This window comes from Sciurus carolinensis, chromosome 7 (genome assembly GCF_902686445.1).
Source record: "Sciurus carolinensis chromosome 7, mSciCar1.2, whole genome shotgun sequence".
Classification (NCBI taxonomy): Eukaryota; Metazoa; Chordata; class Mammalia; order Rodentia; family Sciuridae; genus Sciurus; species Sciurus carolinensis.
In genome coordinates this window covers 110,012,735-110,028,068 of record NC_062219.1, presented here as the reverse complement: position 1 = coordinate 110,028,068, position 15,334 = coordinate 110,012,735, and the positions used below count along the sequence as shown (strand labels likewise).

General features: G+C 40.6%; 1 long non-coding RNA gene across 1 annotated transcript in view; it reads left to right on the top strand.

Moving 5' to 3' along the window:
* LOC124988989 (uncharacterized) overlaps positions 1-15,334 on the top strand; it is a 135,223-nt gene that overhangs the window by 9,003 nt on the left and 110,886 nt on the right. The window lies entirely within an intron of this gene.

The window sequence follows — 15,334 nt, the reverse complement described above, 5'->3', positions numbered from 1 at the left end:
CATGCAGATCTTTATTAGGGTGATGCCTGCCAAGCCTGTTCTGCAGAAGAGGATCTCAGCCATCAGGTGGACAAGATGACTAAACCTGTGGATGTCAGCCAAGCTTTTTCTTGGTCATTGTAGTACTTGTGAATTGGGTCCCAAGCAGTTATGGTGGCAATGATAGAGGCACCTAGCAGAATATGGTTCAGTTTACTAAGGCTTATCTCGCCCCTGCTGAATTCTACCATCAGAGGCCAAGGCTAAACCCTCAACCGAGGAAAACAGCAGGAATTTGTCCTGACTAGAAATTATGTCTATACTAGTCACTGCCACCAGAAGCTTTTAGAATGCCTGATCTATCAACATGATATCCCACATTTCTTCAGACGAGGGGTCAATGTTGCTGCAAAGGAGATATTGCAATATCACAGATTTCACCAGTTTTATTATGTATCCCTTCACTTAGAAGAAGCTGGTCTAATTGAGTGGTACAGTAACCCTGAGGGCTCAGTTAAGTGGCCTTCTTAAAGAACCCACCTTGAAAATTAGACCATAATCCTTTATTTTGAAGTATATGCACTAAAACAAGGACTTATTTGTGGTCCTATATCCCCAGTAGTTAGAGTACACAGATCTGGGAACCAAGGACATAGGAGTGGTCCCGATACTGTCACTCCTCAGGGGTGAACTCTATAGAAAATTCATTCTTCCTTAGGGGCCATTAGATTAGATAGAGACTATAGTCCCAATAAGGGATATATGTCCACCAGCAGACAAAATAAGTATTCTACAGAATTTGAAGTAATTCAGTTTGGACTCTTCATGTCAGTGGATCCAAAGGGAGGAGTAGTAATGTTGAGGTAATCCTGATTATCTTAAAGGGAGAGGGCCCATACTTCATAATGGGGACATGAAAGACTGTGCTTAGCTTTTCTATTTTCTCTCTATCCTTATGAGAGACTTTCTGTGTCTGAATTTCCAATTCATGAATAGTCAGCCTTACAAGATTAAGTATTCTTAGCATGGTCGTTCCAAGTACCCCCAGTACTTAGAATGCATGAGGGAGGTTGAGAGAGACACAGGGCCTGGTCGAGGTCATAAACTGGAAGCAGTAGAAGCTCCTACTCTCTTTACAATTCCTTAACTAACCAGAGTGACCCACATTCTTCTTTCCCTCTGCAAATCATATTAACTGCCATCTCATGGGATTGTAAACTTTGTTGGCTACTCTATTTCCAGCTGGAATTTTTGCTTCTTTCAGGTAAATTGTAGGCTTATTTAGACCCAGTTTTATTTTTTCAGTATTTGTTTTATCTTGTAGTATCCATTGTTATGATTAAATAATTTAAGTGAAGAATATAAATTCATACCTAAAGATTGCATTTATGGAATTTATTCTGTCAGAGATTGGGGCAAAATTTTTACTATGATGGCATTCATGGTAGTTTTACTACTAGTACTCCCCCATGGGAACCAACCTAAGTGTCTTATAAAAAGAAATAATTATGAACATTTGGTATTTTTATTCAATGGCTACCACTCAACCATTAGAAAGCACATTTTCAAAGAATATATAATAATTGGAACTTTTAATGATAAAATATTAAGAGAAAAAACTAGATATACTCTGTGTGTGTGTGTGTGTGTGTGCACATGCAAGCGCACATATTTGTATATATAGATTAGATTAAATAGATTGATTCTGGCATTTATATTCATGAGTTTCCAACTATCCCCTGTTTAGTTTTTTATAATCTTTCTTGTTGTCCAGGGGCATATTCCCATAATCACCCCAGTCTTCTCTTAAAGCACCCATGTGGCAAAGATGGTACAAGCACAGACGATGACTTTGCACTCCTTCACCCAAGTGGCTTTGTCTCCAGGCAGTTCTGCTGCACCACCATCCTCCTCACAGTGGACATATCTCTTTATGTCCTGAACCACCCAAGACGGTGTTCAACACTGATACAAGCTCCCAGGAAGGCAGGTGAAGGAAACAGGACAGATTGTGACAAACTCTAAAGCAAGTAATATCCTCCCAAGAGGTTCCTTAATTTGAAATGAACAGACAAAATAAAATCTCTCTCTCTCCTCCCAGGATAGTTTATTACTTCAGACTCAGCTTACCTTATTGTAAGGGTCAGGACTTTCCAGAGAAACAGAACTAATAGAAAAATATGTGTGTGTGTAAGTGTGAGTGTGTGAGTTCACTTTTTTTTTTTATTGTGAACAAATGGGATACATGTTCTTTCTCTGTTTGTACATAGAGTAAAGGCTTACCATTTGTGTAATCATACGTTTACATAGGGTGATGTTGGTTGATTCTTTCTGTTATTTTTTCCCCTTCCCCCCACCCCTCCCATCCCTCTTTTCCCTCTATACAGTCCTTCCTTCCGCCATTCTTGCCCCCCCTCCCTAACCCTCACTCTAACCCTAAAACTAACCCCTCCCACGCCCCATTATGTATCATCATCCACTTATCAGCGAGATCATTCTTCCTTTGGTTTTTTGAGATTGGCTTATCTCACTTAGCATGATATTCTCCAATTTCGTCCATTTGCTTGCAAATGCCACAATTTTATCATTCTTTATGGCTGAGTAATATTCCATTGTATATATATGCCACAGTTTCTTTATCCATTCATCAACTGAAGGGCATCTAGGTTGGTTCCACAATCTGGCTATGGTGAATTGAGCAGCAATGAACATTGATGTGGCTGTATCTCTGTAGTGTGCTGATTTTAAGTCCTTTGGGTATAGGCCAAGGAGTGGGATAGCTGGGTCAAATGGTAGTTCCATTCCAAGTTTTTTAAGGAATCTCCATACTGCCTTCCAGAGTGGTTGCACTAATTTGCAACCCCACCAGCAATGTATGAGTGTACCATTTTCCCCACATCCTCGCCAACACCTGTTGTTGCTTGTGTTCTTGATAATTGCCATTCTGATTGGGGTGAGATGGAATCTTAGGGTGGTTTTGATTTGCATTTCTTTTATTACTAGAGATGTTGAACATTTTTCCATATGTTTGTTGATTGTTTGTAGGTCTTCTTCTGTGAAGTGTCTGTTCATTTCCTTAGACCATTTGTCGATTGGATTATTTGTAGTCTTGGTGTTGAGTTTTTTGAGTTCTTTATAGATTCTGGAGATTAGTGCTCTATCTGAAGTATGATTGGCAAAGATTTTCTCCCACTCTGTAGGCTCTTTCTTCACATTTCTGATAGTTTCCTTTGCTGAGAGAAAGCTTTTTAGTTTGAATCTATCCCAGTTGTTGATTCTTGCTTTTATTTCTTGTGCTATGGGAGTCCTGTTGAGAAAGTCTGGTCCTAAGCCGACATGTTGAAGATCTGGACCTACTTTTTCTTCTATAAGATGCAGGGTCTCTGGTCTGATTCCGAGGTCCTTAATCCATTTTGAGTTTAGTTTTGTGCACGGTGAGAGATATGGGTTTATTTTCATTTTGTTGCATATGGATTTCCAATTTTCCCAGCACCATTTATTGAAGAGGCTATCTTTTCTCCATTGCATATTTTTGGCCCCTTTGTCTAGTATGAGGAAATTATATTTGTTTGGGTTTGTGTCCGTGTCCTCTATTCTGTACCATTGATTTACCTGTCTATTTTGGTACCAATACCATGCCGTTTTTGTTACTATTGCTTTGTAGTACAGTTGAAGTTCAGGTATTGCAATACCCCCTGCTTCATTTTTCCTGTGAAGGATTGCTTTAGCAATTCTGGGTTTCTTATTCTTCCAGATGAATTTCATGATTGCTTGTTCTACTTCTGTAAGGTACATCATTGGGATTTTAATTGGAATTGCATTGAATCTGTATAGCACTTTTGGTAGTATGGCCATTTTGACAATATTAATTCTGCCTATCCAGGAACATGGGAGATCTTTCCATCTTCTAAGGTGTTCCTTAATTTCTTTCTTTAGTGTTCTGTAGTTCTCATTGTAGAGGTCTTTCACCTCTTTTGTGAGATTGATTCCCAAGTATTTTATTTTTTTTGAGGTTATTGTGAATGGAGTAGTTTTCCTAACTTCTCTTTCTGAAGATTCATCACTTATGTATAAAAATGCATTGGATTTATGAGCATTGATCTTGTATCCTGCTACTTTACTGAATTCACTTATGAGTTCTAAGAATTTTCTGGTGGAATTTCCTGGTTCCTCTAAGTATATAATCATATCATCAGCAAATAGGGATAGTTTGAGTTCTTCTTTTCCAATTCGTATCCCTTTAATTTCTTTGGTCTGTCTAATTGCTCTGGCTAGAGTTTCAAGGACGATATTGAATAGGAGTGGTGAGAGAGGGCATCCCTGCCTTGTTCCAGATTTTAGGGGGAATGCTTTCAGTTTTTCACCATTAAGAATAATATTAGCCATGGGCTTAGCATAGATGGCCTTTACAATGTTAAGGAATGTTCCCACTATCCCTATTTTTTCTAGTGTTTTGAGCATGAAGGGGTGCTGTATTTTATCAAATGCTTTTTCTGCATCTATTGAAATAATCATGTGATTCTTGACTTTAAGTCTGTTGATATGGTGAATTACATTTATTGATTTCCTGATGTTGAACCAACCTTCCATCCCTGGGATGAAACCCACTTGATCATGATGCACTATCTTTTTAATACATTTTTGTATGCGATTTGCTAAAATTTTGTTGAGAATTTTTGCGTCGATGTTCATTAAGGATATTGGTCTGAAATTTTCTTTCCTCGATGTGTCTCTGTCTGGTTTAGGTATCAGGGTGATATTGGCTTCGTAGAATGAGTTTGGGAGGGTTCCCTCCTCTTCTATTTCATGGAATAGTTTGAGGAGTATTGGAATGAGCTCTTCTTTAAAGGTTTTGTAGAACTCGGCTGAGAAACCATCAGGTCCTGGACTTTTCTTTGTTGGTAGGCTTTTGATGACTTCTTCTATTTCATTACTTGAAATTGGTCTATTTAAATTGTGTATGTCCTCCTCGTTTAGTTTAGGCAATTCATAGGTCTCTAGAAACTTGTTGATATCTTCGAAATTTTCTATTTTGTTGGAATATAGATTTTCAAAATAGCTTCTAATTATGTTTTGTATTTCAGTCGTGTCTGTTGTGATATTTCCTTGTTCATTCCGAATTTTGGTGATTTGGGTTTTCTCTCGTCTTCTCTTTGTTAGTGTGGCTAAAGGTTTATCAATTTTGTTTATTTTTTCGAAGAACCAACTATTTATTTTGTCAATTTTTTGTATTGTTTCTTTCGTTTCAATTTCGTTGATTTCAGCTCTGAGTTTAACTATTTCCTGTCTTCTACTACTTTTGGTGTTGGTTTGTTCTTCTTTTTCTAGGGCTTTGAGCTGTAGTGTTAGGTCATTTATTTTTTGAGTTTTACTTCTTTTATTAAATGTGCTCCATGAAATAAATCTTCCTCTAAGTACCGCTTTCATAGTGTCCCAGAGATTTTGATACGATGTTTCTTTGTTCTCGTTTACCTCTAAGAATTTTTTAATTTCCCTCCTAATATCTTCTGTTATCCATTCCTCATATAATAGCATATTGTTTAATCTCCAGGTGTTGGAGTAATTTCTGTTTTTTGCTCTTTCATTTATTTCTAGTTTCAATCCATTATGGTCTGATAAAATACAAGGAAGTGTCTCTATCTTCTTGTATTTGCTAACATTAGCTTTGTGGCATAATATATGGTCTATTTTAGAGAAGGATCCATGTGCTGCTGAGAAGAAAGTGTATTCACTCTTCGTTGGATGGTATATTCTATAAATGTCTGTTAAGTCTAAATTATTGATTGTGTTATTGAGATCTATGGTTTCTTTGTTCAATTTTTGTTTGGAAGATCTGTCCAGTGGTGAGAGAGGCGTGTTAAAATCACCTAGTATTATTGTATTGTGGTCTATTTGGTTTCTGAGATTGAGAAGGATTTGTTTGACATACATGGGTGAGCCACTGTTTGGGGCATAGATATTTATGATTGTTATGTCTTGCTGATTTATGGTTCCCTTAAGCATTATGAAATGTCCTTCTTTATCCCTTCTGATTAACTTTGGCTTGAAGTCCACTTTATCTGAAATGATAAAGCTTTTTTGTTGGGTCCATGTGCATGGTAAGTTTTTTCCCATCCTTTCACCTTTAGTCTATGGGTATCTCTTTCTAAGAGATGAGTCTCTTGCAGGCAACATATTGTTGGATCTTTCTTTTTTATCCAATCTGCCAGTCTATGTCTTTTGATTGATGAATTCAGGCCATTAATATTCAGGGTTATTATTGAGATATGATTTGTATTCCCGGTCATTTGACTCATTTTATTCATTTATTTGCTTATTTTTGACACAACTTGGTTCCTCTTTATTTGAGAGTTCCTTTAGGATATCTCCTCCCTTTGCTGATTTGCTTCTTTGTTTTTCATATCTTCTTCATGGAATATTTTGCTGAGAATGTTCTGTAATGCTGGCTTTCTTTTTGTATATTCTTTTAGCTTTTGTTTATCATGGAAGGATTTTATTTCGTCGTCAAATCTGAAGGTAAGTTTTGCTGGGTATAAGATTCTTGGTTGGCATCCATTTTCTTTTAGGGCTCGAAAAATGTTATTCCAGGCCCTTCTAGCTTTTAGGGTCTGGATTGAAAAATCTGCTGATATCCGTATTGGCTTCCCCCTGAATGTAATTTGGTTCTTTTCTCTCACAGCCTTTAAGATTCTGTCTTTATTTTGTATGTTAGGTATTTTCATTATAATGTGCCTTGGTGTGGGTCTGTTGTAATTTTGTGTATTTGGAGTCCTGTAAGCCTCTTGAACTTGATTTTCCATTTCGTTCTTCAGATTTGGGAAATTTTCTGAAATTATCTCATTGAATAGGTTGTTCATTCCTTTGGTTTGTTTCTCTAAGCCGTCCTCGATCCCAATAATTCTCAAATTTGGCCTTTTCATGATATCCCATAGTTCTTGGAGATTCTGTTCATGATTTCTTACCATCTTCTCTGTTTGTTCGACTTTGTTTTCGAGGTTAAATATTTTGTCTTCAATATCTGAGGTTCTGTCTTCCAGGTGTTCTATCCTATTGGTTGTGCTTTCTATGGAGTTCTTAATTTGGTTTATTGTTTCCTTCATTTCAAGGATTTCTGTTTGGTTTTTTTTTCAATATCTCTCTTTATTGAAATGGTCTTTTGCTTCCTGTATTTGCTCTTTTAACTGTCTATTGGTGCGTTCATTCAATGCCTGCATTTGCTCTTTCATTTCATCGTTTGCTTCCCTTATCATGTTGATTATGTACATTCTGAACTCCCTTTCTGACATTTCTTCTGCCATGCTGTCATTGGATTTTATTGATATAACATCCAAATTTGTTTGAGGCATTTTCTTCCCTTGTTTTCTCATATTGTTCAGGTATCAGTGGACTGCAGAGATGTTGCAGATTTCCTCTATTGACTTATAATGTCCCTGAAGATTGCTAGTGTATCCCCTCTTATCCTTCAGTAGCCTGAAGTCTTAGAGGAAGTTGATACTTCGGTGTTCCCCTAGGTAGCTGCCTCTCTAGGGGTGGTGGTCTTCAGGTGGGGTATATTCCCTGCTAGAGGGCAGAGGTGCCTCTACTTGTTGACCAATGGTCATCCAAAGGGGAACTAGACTGTGGGCTGAAGCAATGCCTGTTTGGGCCTGTGTCTCTAGTTTTACCGTCTTTGTGGGAAAACCTCACTCGGCGGGGAAGACCCACCCGGTGGGGAGGTCTCGCTAGTCCGTTCCCCTCCTAGAGGTTCCCCTCAGTCCACAACTACCGCCAGGGCAGGACAGCCTTCCCAAGCAACGTTTCCAGGGGCCTGGACCTACCTCCTGGGCTTGGGAGCCCTGCCCTTTGCAGACGAGTCTCCTTAGGTGGCCCCTCCTCAGAGAAGCTGCCTGAAGTCCTGGAACCTTCGCTCCACCCCTCAGCTGGCCTCTGTGTAGCTCTCCTGGGCCTGGGAGCCTCACCCTTCATAGACGAGTCTCCTTAGGTTGTCCCTTCTTAGAGAAGCTGCCTGAAGTCCTGGAACCTTCACTTCGCCCCTCAGCTTGTCTCTGTGTAGTTCATTCAAGAAAAGGTGCCTAGGTCCCTGGACCGGACCTTGCTATGCACCTAATCGCCTGGCTATGCGACCCGCCCTCTGACCAGTCACTTGGAGCCTCGTACATATGTTCCAAGCCCCAGTGACCCGTCGCTCGTCTCTTCCTCCAGGCAGTCACCCGGTGCTCTGTGTGGGCGCTTGGAGACCAAGCCACTCACTGCGTACCTCCACCTCCTCTGGGCAGTCCCCTCCCCGTTGCTCAGGCGGTTGCTGGATCCAAAGAACTCGCCGCCCCACTCTTTCTCTGGCAGCCGCTGGAGCCCTGGCAGATCGCTTCAAAACCAAGCGGTGTGTCGCACAACCTCCTTTGCAAAGTTCCCCGCTTTCTGAGTTCACTGCTCCAGCGGGGGAGGTGTGTCTTGCCGCCTGGGCAGGGCAGCCTTCGCAGGCAACGTTCCCAGGGGCCCGGACCTCCCTCCTGGACTTGGGAGCCTCACCCCTTCGCAGACGAGTCTCCTTAGGTTAGAGAATCTGCCCGCAGTCCTGGAAACTTAAATCCGCCATTTTTCGCTCCGCTTCGCTGTCCGTGTTTACCGCTCCGGTTGGGGAGGGGCGTCCCGCCGAGTCACTCTACTTCACAAAGTTCTCTGTGTTCCGGGGCTACTGCCCCATCCGGGACGCCTCCCCTATGGGAGAAACTCACCCGGCGGCTTTGAGTTGGTCCCAAGTCACTATCTCCTCTTTTGAATCTTGAGTCCTGGAGCAACATGAAATGCAGTCGCCCTCTAGTCCGCCATCTTGAACCTTCTCCGTGAGTTCACTTTTTATCACTGTGACCAAAATGCCTGACGAGAACAATTTAAGGGAGGAAATTTTATTGTGGCTCATGGTTTCAGAGGTTCAGTTCATAGTCAACTGGTTCCATTGCTCTGGGCCCAAGATGAAGCAGAACATCATGGCAGAAGGCATGGTGGAGGAAAGCTGCTCAGCTCATGGCTGCTGGGAAGCAGAGAAAGGGAAAGGAGCCACCAGAAAGATGCACCCTTCCAGGGCATTCCCCTAGTGACCCAGCTCCTCCGTCATACCCCACCTACTTAAAGTTACTACCCAGTTAGTTCATTTAAACCAGGGTAGACTGATAAGGTTACAGCTCTCACCATCCAATCATTTCACTTCTGAATACTCCTTGTCATTCACACAGGAGCTTTGGGAGGGATACCTCATAGCCAAACCATAACACACACATACACACACCCCTACAGACTTTATTATGGGAACTGGCTCAAGTGATTATGGGTTATGGAGGATGGACAGTCCCACCATATACTATCTTTAAGCCACAGACCAGGAAAGGCAGCGGTGTAATTCAGTTCATGTCCAAAGAAAGACCTTAGAACCATGGGAGTCAGTAGTGTAACTCCCTGTCCAAGGTCAAAGCCTGAGAACCAGAGAATCAGGGGTGGAGGCAGTGTTCTTATATAATTTCCAGAGTCCAGAGGCTTGAGAACCAAGAGATCCAATGTTCAAGGGCAAGAGAAGGTGGATGTCCCAACTCAAGAAGACAGAGTGGGAGAAATGGCCCTTTCTTGACCTTTTTGTCCTACTTGGACCCTGAACAGATTGGATGATCCTGTGTACACTAGTGAGGTCATTCTTTACTCAGTCTACTGATTCGCATGCTAATCTCTTCCAGAAACACTCTCATAGACACACTCAGAAAGGACATTTTACCAGCCTTCTGGACATCCCTTACTCTAATCAATTGACACATAAGACCAACCATCCCTCCTATAAAGTCTTCCCAGATCTCTGACCTTGTACATGTCCTCATGTGCTCTTCTCTCTCATCTGATGTTCTTTAGGCTGCTGTGCATTCTGTGAAGAACAATTTTGCCAGTGCCTATGATTGAGGGCATTTTTGTGACATTTAATTTCCTCTATGGGATCTCAGCATTATTGGGTGGAACATCTAATGATGTGTTTTGTAGCCTAGAGCTGACCAGAGAGATTTTTGTGTTTTATAAGTGACGCTAGATAAATCCTCTGGCATTCTAGATAATGGCTAGGTGACGCCACTGGAGCCACTGTTTACACTCAAATGATGAATTATCTTCCTCTATATAAAGACAGGCAGAAAAACAAAATAAGCAGGACTAACCCTATCTCAGGAGTCTCATCTATTCATCTGTTCATAATTTTCCTGAGAAATTTTGAGGTGCTGTGTATTACTCTCACTCTTAATACCTAGCTCACTGGAGCAAGCAAGTGAAGGAAGGTAGACCTGGAGGACGGCAGAAATGAAATCGGGGATGTCACAGTCACACATAAAAAAAGGGGTGTTATCCAGGGCAGTCACTGGCTCGGTAGAATATGGGACATCCGTGGGTATTATGTGATAAGGCCTAAGTACAGGAGCTGACCAAGTGATTGTGGGTATTTTGAATTGAACATGCTGTGGGAGAAGTGGACTGCTGTTGTACTTTCCTTACTGCTTCCGCTCTGGGTTGGACAGGTTGTGAAAGTGTCTGTTCTGACAAAAGATAGGACTGCAGTGTAAACTCACGAAGGGGCCCTGTCGACTCTGCAGAATGACGTGGATGTGATCTGCGTCAGCATTCCATTCCCAACTCCCCATGCTGACAGCACATCAGTACGTGGAAGAAGTAACTTGCTCTGGGACTTGGCAAAATCTCACTGGAAGGAGCTGTTCATTGATTTAATAATGATATCATTTACTGAGTTTTATAATAATAATGTCATTTACTGAGTTTTCACAATGGCCCAGTGAGGTGGTCACTGTCATTATTGTCCATATTATGCATGAAGAAACTGGCTGAGGGATGTTGAACAGCTTGCCCCTGTCACATAATTGGGAGATACAAGAGCTAGAATTAGAACCTGGAAAGTTTACCTGTAAAGTAGACATTTTTAAACGCTCGCCTGTCTTTTATATATCCTATGGCATTAACAGCACAAAGGAAGTCCACCCCCTGTACTGGGGATCGAACTCGGGGTTTGTGCTCTACCTCTGAGCTATATTCCCTGCCCACAAAGAGACACCGTGAAGCAGTTCATTGTCTTGCATTTTCAATTCACCATTACGACATTTTCTTTACCTCTGCCTACAGTTGAATTTTTTAAAAAAATGACTAGTTCTCAGTTTAACACCACCACGGGGGATGATTTGGGAATCTTACAGTCCTACTGATACATGTTTTACTTGGATTTATTGCTTCTGATAAAAGACTACAAAAAAGTGAGATTCATAAGATACATTCTCTCTTGTCAGGCTCTGCAGTCTACTGAGAAGAAAATCAAGAAATACAACTCCAGTCCTTCCTGTAACACTTTCCCTCATTCTTGGGCAAATTTGGTGCTTCCAGAAAGCAATAATCTTCACAGCTATAGATGAAATAAACTAGGTGAGAATTTTAGTCTAGACATTTTTCAGTTGATTCTTTGCCTGGCTTTCTTTTTCGGATTTTTAAGGACCACACTCACTTCCTCCAACAAGCTGCCCCCTCTCTCAAACTTGTGTGGCCATGAGGCTCTCCTGCATGCCCTGTGTACTTCAATTGTTGCTCTTGCACTTTAACCATTGATAAACATGCCGGGTAGCGAAGGTGACGTGGTAAATCAAGAATGCCCAATATCTACTTAAATTGTGTTCAATGAATGGATGAATGCACGTAGAAGAGGAATGTTGAAAGATTAAAGTTAAGTTACCTCCTTGGATTCTAAATTTTGGTGTCGTTTGAGGACAAGGACTATGCTTTCTGCATAGTGCCAGGCCTGGCACTTGAGGCTTGTTCAATATTCTGAACTCACTGCTTTTTAACATAGAGGATGAAATTGTCATCGAGTTAAATAAGGCTTATATATAAATGGTTGGCCACATCTGGCAGCCAATATTCATAAAAGCTTTCTACCAACCCATTTTATTTTTAGTGGAAAGATCTGGAGTGTTTCCAGGATGTAAGACTGACATGTTTAACAGAACAAATTTAGGAAAGAACAACTTATGTTTGGATTATAAAAAATAGACCAGTTGATCCTATATTGAGTCCCATGTGGGGAAGTAGTAGGAGAAGAAATTAAAAAGACAATTGTGGATGGCTAATCAGGCTGACTCATTTGTAATATGTCCGGTAGGCAAAAGAGAATCATAGGAAGTTATTGAGTTATAAAATACATTTACATTGTATTTACTATACAAGAGATTTTTTTTTAAAGAAGCATAAATGAGTCCATTATCTGTCTGACTATATCTTTAAGCTACCAGCTTTGGGGGCTCTTTTGGTAACCACAGCTGAGTTTGCCCTCAGTGGCATCTCAGAGCTTGGCCTAATGCAGGAATTAAATAAATATGAATGCATGAATGACTTAAAAATTAGTCACCACAAAAATATCCAAATAATAATGGTTATTTTAAAGACCAAAATGATAGAGTATATAGAAAATGTAAACTAGATTTGATAACCTGAGGATGAACGGATTAGTGATATTACCAGGCCAGGGGGAAAAAGTCACTATGGAGTAGGGGTTGGCAAATCTTTCCTGTAAAGAACTAAGTAGTAACTATCTTAAACTTTGTTGCAAATTCTCCATTTTTTTTCTTCATAACCCTTGAAAATGTAAAAATGTAAAAATGTAAAAATATTCTGTGCTCAATGACTCTAGGCTACATGCTGAATTTGGCCCACAACCTGCTTAGGGCTTTGGGCCACTTTATTTATTTTTTACATAGTTACCTTTTTTATGGATTATAGATTTCAAATTTTGATAGTAACTGTTTAATTGTATTAAAGCTCAAATATAATACACTAATTAACCTCAGGAACAGAATCCCAAATAGGAGACAAGGAAGCAAGAGAAATGTTTTTTTTTTTTTTTTTCTTTGTAAAGAAAAGGAGGAGCAGGAAAGAAGTGGAGGAAAAAGAAGAGGCAGCAGAAGAAATAAAAACCAAGACAAGCCAGTGCTGCTTACTAGGAGTTCCTGAGTGTTCACTTAAAGAAGATGGGGAATTATTATTGAGGGTTTATTTTTGACTTACAAATAAGTCTTACTGTTCATCTGATACTGCCCAAATAGTCCCAATTCATATAATTGTGGAATATCTTTGCACAGGGAATCCCTGGGATGTTTTATTTCATAAAATTAGCTCTGAATGAAGGTGAACTACAAAATTATATAACTCTGTCAATTCTAACTCCACAACTTCCTGTGAACATTAGACAGAAAAAAGCAAGCTCTCTCCTATAATCCCTTGTTTTTTTAAACAGTGAATTCACTGACCTCAACTTTTTGGAAAATGCTGTGGGAGATAAGATACTTTTTGATGGTGACATTGTCCTGGCACGGACTGTCTGTTGAAGGAGAATAATAAACAACTTGATGTTGTGTGTGTATCACATGCATTGTGGAATTGGTCTCTTCCTCTCATCCCATTTTGAATAGTCTGTGATTTCTGAATGTGGTCCCCTTTGGATGGCATTACTTTTTTTTGAGTTTCTTATGACAAAGACTGGGATAAATGAGGCCTGGGATGGCAGGATGCTGTGGAAGAAGAAAATTATCCATCTTTTTAAAGGGACAGAGAATGGTACCCATGAATCCAGGAGTGAAGGCAGTTTCAGGCCCTCACTGCATTAAATTCAAAACATCTTGAGGGGAGCGTAGATGAAATTTTGAAAGCAAACAGATTGTGATATCATAAGAATTGTGGAATAAGAGAGTGGAGGAGAAATATTCAAAGAAAAAAGTAACCTACTTAGAACATTCTCCATTGTAGACCAACTTGTCATAGGGGTTGGTAGTTATAGTCTTTCCTTTCAGTGATGAGACCATCATAAAGAAATGCAGGTTCTGTGTTGGGAACTTTAAAGAAGCAATAGCAAGAATTAGCAGTTGGGAATATCATTTCTAATTAGAGAAGAGGTATGGATTTCCAGAAATATCTGACTTCTCATCTATCCTTGAACAATTCAAGCAACAACTATTACTTTATAGTGTCCATGAGCAGTAAGAAGCTCTAAAGTTTTACATAGCCCTTGAGAAAATAGCAGGGGATTGTCTTGGGGGATGTTGGAGATATAAACCTGGAATAAGAAGGAGAAATCAAGAGAAAGCATGAAATAGTAAAAGCAGAAGTTGCAGAAGAGAATACCAGGACCCCTTCCTTCTAACTCTGCCTCCTCGCTTCCCCATCTCCCCTGTCCCCAGCAACACCCCAGAATAGGCCATGCTTCGATTTTGCATGTCTTACATATGCGTGTTAAATTACACTGGACTAAATGAGCTAAAGAAAACCAACTGAGACTTGGCTGAAATTGTGTAGTCCAAAGGAACCGTTAGAACTTCATGGAATCAAGAGTGAGCATCCTGGAAGCTCCGTAGGACATAGCAAGAGTGGGTTTTAAGTAAGCCATTACTCCTAAATTTGGGGGAAAATGTCCCTTACGTGGAGTGTGACACTTATGGTGTCCTACATGTTTATCAGTAACTCATTGAATACGTTTTCTTAACGTCCTCATTTACAAATGAGCTAAGCGAGGCACAGAAAAATTCAGTAATTTGCCTGAGGTCACACAACTAGTAAATGACAGATTAAAATCCAGGCATTCTGATGACAGAATCCATGATCTAATCCAGGGTTTCTCAACCTGGGTACTGTTCACCTTTTGGGCAGGACAGTTCTTTGTGGTGGGAGTGTCTTGGGCATTGTGGGATGTTGACAATGACACTGGTCTCTACCCATTAGATGCCAGTCATGCCCACCCTCCAGTTGTGAAATTCTGAAAGCAAACAACCCAAAGTGTCTGCTAAAATGACATACCTTGGGGGTAAAACCTGACCCCTGGTGGAGGACTGATGCTCACTAGGCAGCCTGTCCTTACTCTGATGCCCTCTTTTCTAGGAAACCCTTGTCAAACTCTTGAGGATGGGCCAAATGCCCCTCTGGTGGGCTTCTGATGCACTTCACGCTGATGATAACTGGCGTGCACTGAGTTCTTACTAGGTTCTGTGTAATGGCTAGCTTTTTACACGGTTTAGATAAGGTTTGGCCATGTTCCCCAAAGAACCACGTACTGGAAACTTGGTCCCCAGTGTCAATGTTAAGAGGTAGTGGGGCCTAATTTGAGGTTTCTAGGTCCTTGGGGCATGCACTGACTTTGGAAAGGACTGATGTAGTTCTCATGGGACTTCAGTTATGCTCTGGCTTCCTGTTTTGCCATGTGGTGTTTCTCTCTCTCTCTCTCTCTCGTGCTTTCACCATGATGCCATCTCACACAGCCAACAGGGGCCCTGCCAGAGCTAGGGCT